This window comes from Corylus avellana, chromosome ca1 (genome assembly GCF_901000735.1).
Source record: "Corylus avellana chromosome ca1, CavTom2PMs-1.0".
Lineage (NCBI taxonomy): Eukaryota > Viridiplantae > Streptophyta > Magnoliopsida > Fagales > Betulaceae > Corylus > Corylus avellana.
Genome location: NC_081541.1, coordinates 29,504,544 through 29,509,507, shown reverse-complemented (window position 1 = coordinate 29,509,507; position 4,964 = coordinate 29,504,544). Strand labels below are relative to the sequence as shown.

General features: G+C 42.3%; 1 protein-coding gene and 1 pseudogene across 1 annotated transcript in view; both read left to right on the top strand.

Annotated features, from left to right (window-relative positions):
* LOC132167697 (calcium-dependent protein kinase 26) overlaps positions 1-4,964 on the top strand; it is a 92,112-nt gene that overhangs the window by 42,947 nt on the left and 44,201 nt on the right. The window lies entirely within an intron of this gene.
* The window catches only part of LOC132169383 (regulatory-associated protein of TOR 1-like), a 9,200-nt pseudogene that overhangs the window by 3,793 nt on the left and 443 nt on the right, over positions 1-4,964 (top strand).

The following is a 4,964-nucleotide window of genomic DNA, read 5'->3' as shown; positions in this document are numbered from 1 at the left end:
CGGGCCAGACCGACCCATTCAACAGTCCACAGGTTTCGACCATTTTGGCCCATGTAGCCAGCCCATTTGTCAACTCGGTTCCGAACGGCCTCAACCTGACCCAGCGGGTTTCAAATTCGGTTCGACCCACTAGGTTTCTCAACCCAAACCGGATCCATCCAAGTCACCAAACCCGGTCTAATACCAGTTTAAAACCAGGTCATCAGGTTCAAATGAATCTATCCAAGCAATCCAAATTAGTCAACCCGATTCAACGGGTTAGACCTAGTTCATATTATTTCGAGTCAAACCATATTCAATGGTCCATTGGTTTTGGCCTATTTTGGCCCAATCAAACCAGCCCAATCTAGCCTATCCTATAAGGCTCCAGTTCAAGACCCAACTCCATCAAGTTGGCCCAAGTCCACCAGTAGCCAGCCATCAGCCTGCTGCCACTGCCGTTGTCCTCCGCCTCTGGCCACCACTTCAGTGAATTTTTTGGCGACCAAACAAAAAAAAAAAAAAAATCATAATTTCCCTTTCTTTTTTCCAAACTCAAAGCTTGCACCTTGAGTTTAAGGGGGGTTTTAGAATATTTTATATTATTTTTTAGGTTTATTTCCTACCTTAATTAGTCTAGGGTTTCTTGCTTATCACTCTTAACCTCTATATATATAGAGGCCTAAGTAATCATCATAATAGAGAAGAGAATAATACAATGTAGTCCATTGTCAGCTTCCGCTCTCTCTCTTCTCTTTCTTTCTTTCGCTCTCCACAATATATTTAACATATATATTTTAGTAGAGAATTAGGCAGAGGTTGTTGTGGCTCTGTCTCACTTTGCCTTCGGCCACAACAAACATCTCAAGTCAATTGCTGCTACATATTAGAAACCTCAGCCTATTCTCTGCTCAACTCTTTACCTTCTTTGGCTCATATAAGCAGTAGCAGTAGTGGATATGGTAACTCAAACCAATACACGCTACACGCAAATATTGTTTCATCCCAGATTGGTTCTTTATTGAGAGTCAGCAATGACAATCCATCAGTGGTTCGAGATGGAAGGGTCTCCACCAGCAGCCCTCTTACAAACTCAAGCATTATGCATGGTTCTCTTTTGTCTGATGATTCATCTCTACATTTTGATTCTGGAATATTGAATGATGGTGTCAGCAATGGGGTTGTTAACCATTCAAAGGCAGAACCATTGGACAATGTTATGTATTCACAATGCGTGTTGGCTATGTATACATCAGCCAAGGATCCATCTCCACACATAGCGAGTCTTGGTCAACGGGTGTTGTCCATTATAGGGATTGAGCAAGTAGTGGCAAAACCTTTGAAGTCTAGTAGTGGTGACAATAGCAACTCCAACTCCTCTTGTTGGATTAGCTCGGTCATCTTCATAGTTTGAGATGAATGTTGGTCATTTGCCTTTAACCTTCCGAACATCTCATGTCAGCCCTCTTCAACCTAATTATTTAGTGGGAATGGGAATGCAAAGAGTTTATTCTTTGGAGTTCAGGCCTCATGTGTTGAATTCTCTAGAGATAGGATTAGCTGACCCACTTCTTGGGGCTAGGGGATCATCTGGGGCTTCATAACACAGTCTGCTTCCACAATCAACAATCTACAATTGGAGTTGTGGCTACTTCTCCAAGCCACTTTTTATTGTATTAGATGAAAGTGAAGAAATACAGGCTAGAAGAGAGGAGAGGGAGAAATTTGTGTTGGAGCACATAGCAAAATGCTAGCACTCATCTATTAGTAAGCTTAATAATCCAATTGCTAGATGGGATATGAGGTTCGAAACTGGTTCCAAAACAATACTACTCCAACCTTTCTCCCCTATTGTTATTGCTGCAGATGAGAGTGAATGGATCAGGGTATGGAATTATGAGGATGCTACCCTGCTCAACAGTTTTGATAATCATGATTTTCATGGAAAAGGAATTAGTAAGCTCTGCCGTGTAAATGAGCTTGATGACAACTTGCTTCTAGCTGCTTCATCTCATGGAAATATCCAAATTTGGAAAGATTATAATCTGAAGAATAACCAAAAGCGTGTAACTGCATTCTCTTCAATTCAAGGCCATAAACCTGGCGTGCGAAGTATGAATGCTGTTGTTGATTGGCAACAGCAGCCCGGATATCTATATGCTTCTGGTGAGATATCATCCATATGTTATGAGATAACTGGTAATTTAATATGCTATCAAAGCCAAAGGTCCTGAGATCGAACCTTGACTCCGTCAATTCACCCCCATTTAAATTAAATATTCCACTTGTTGGGCATCACTTATTAAAAATAGAGTTTGAGCCCACATGTAAAGGGAAGTGTTAAAGTAATGATTAAGTGATTAAATTTATCTCTTCCTATCAGCTTATGCTTTTGGGACAACTGGTGATTTAACATGGTATCAGAGCTATGTTATATATATATATATATTTCAACATGGTATCACAACCACTTTGTGGCCTTCAACGTCGTTGATGTTTCCCATTGTTCTGCTACATCCAAGTGCCATGCTCTTCCATGCGTCACCGCTAGTCATCTCGCGCCGCCTCCGGCCACCATGCGCCTCCGACACCTTCTACCCATTCAGCCACATGCCTCCAAGTTCATCCAAACACCTCGATGTTCCCACCATTCAACACATCAGACACAACGGATTTCATAGCCGCCTAGATCAGCCAAAATCGACACTATACGTGCTCCCACGCACCACCTGTCACTGTGCGCGTAGGATTCACGCGCCTCCGCTGTTGCTGCCGGATAAGTCTATTCCGTTATAGGTATTCTCCTATTCCAGTTTTGTAAATGCTAGCTATTTGGCAATTTGGTTTAAGATAGCCCTTATTTAAGTTTTTTCGTTTTTTTTTTTTTAAAAAAAAAAAAAAAAAGAAAAAAGAAAAAAAAGAACCGGGTCTAAGTGTACCACATCATGCGCACCACGCTCCGGTCAGGTTCGATGCACCGATCTGATAACCGCCCCAAGTGGGCTCATTTTTTTTTTTTTTGGCCCAAGTCGTCCCTTTTTAAGTTTTGGCCATAGTCAGCCATTTTGAAGTTTAGCTCATTGTCAGCCCTAGCCCCTCGTTGGCCCCTTTGAAGTTTGGCTCATTGTCAGCATAAGCCCGTTGTCGGCCCCTTCTGGAGTTTGGACCGTTGTCGACCCTTTTTAATCTACATTCACCAGCCACCACCTGTCGCCGTCGCTGGCCGCCCACCAACCGCTATCTCCTCCGGCAATCATCACCTTCAACAGCCCGTTCCCGGCCTCCGCCACTACTGTCATCATTGTTTATGGTTTCAAACTCAAGGTTATAGACTTCCACGTTGAATTTGAGGGGGATGTTGGAGTATACAATATATATTTTCCATATATTCCATAATTATCTTAATATCAAATATTCTCTATTTATGGGATAATTGTAATCAAATCATACTATACTTGTATTTAGACATTACCCTATAAATAGGGACCTTTGTATTGTAGACAAAAAAAGCTAATGAGCACAATGTAGCCCTTAAAGGTATTCTAAGTGGTGGATGTAGGTGTTTAACATCGAATCACCCGTAAGTTCTATGTGTTTATTTTTTCTATACTGCTCCCGCTTATTTCCGCATCATCATTATGTCAAACAATATTCCACTTCTAGCAAGGGGAGTCAAACTTAAATTAATGTTGTCGTTCAGCTTAAGAGCTTTGGTGATTTAATGGATCGAACATTGATTCAATCAATTCACCCCTCCCCGTTTAAATTAAATATTCAACGTGTTGGGCCTCAGCTATTAAAAGAGAGTTTGAGCCCACACATGAAGGGAGTGTTAAAGTAATAATTAAGTGACTAAATTTACCTCTTTCTATAAGGTTAAGCTTTTAAGATAACTGGTAATTTAACATGGTATCAGAGCCACTTTTTTGTGGCCTTCAATAATCGTCATTACATTTATGAGTGTTCTCTCCAACATTAATCTCATTATTCCGCTACATCCAACTGTCAAACTCCTCCACGCGCTGCCATTGGCCATCAAGCCTCCACCGCCATCTACCGGCCACATTAGTCGCACTGTGCCTGCCGATCATCTCCAAATTCCGGCTGCTTCCTTCCCCACCATGTACAGTGTTTGGTGTTGTTTACTACCAGCCACACAAGCTCGCACTCACCCCGGGTGTTTGTTTTGCGCGCCACACTGAATCACAATTCTAGGATCCACCTACAAACGCATCACACCAAATCCCAGCCCACGGCTTCACATGTGTTTAGTCACACTGGATCGCAGCCTTGTGACTCCATGGTTTTTCTCTTGCGCGCGTCACACAGGATTTCTGCTTGTGTAGTGCACTTAACCTTGCCATACACTCGCTCGCCCACACCAGATCAGGCAAGCTCACAAGTCTTATAATGCTCTCGCCAGCACTGGATCCAAGCTCCCAAAAAAAAAAGTCCAAGTGACCACATCACACGCACCTCGCGTCTTTCAAGTTCGGAGCGCCGATCTAATAACTGCCCAAGTGGGCTCATTTTCTTTTTATTTTTGGCCCGTCGTCATCCCCTTTTTGGATTTTGGCCCGACGTCGGTCCCTTTTGAAGTTTGGCTTATTGTCAACCCTGACCTGTTGTCGGCCCATTTTAGAGTTTGGCCCATTGTCGGCCTTTTTGAATATGCATTCACCAGCCACCTGCCGCCGTCGCTAGCCGCCCGCTAGCCTCTATCTCCTCCGCCAACCACCACCATCTATGGCTTGTTCCCGGCCTCCGCCATCGCCATCATCATTGTTTCAGATTTCAAATTCAAGGTTCAAGAATATTCCACATTGAGTTTGTGGGAATGTTAGAATATACGAAAAATATAATATATATTTTCCGTATATTCCATAATTACATTGATATCAAATATTCTCTATTTATGGGCTGATTGTAATCAAATATTGGGATTGTAATCAAATCAAGGAGATTTGATTACAATACTTGTATTT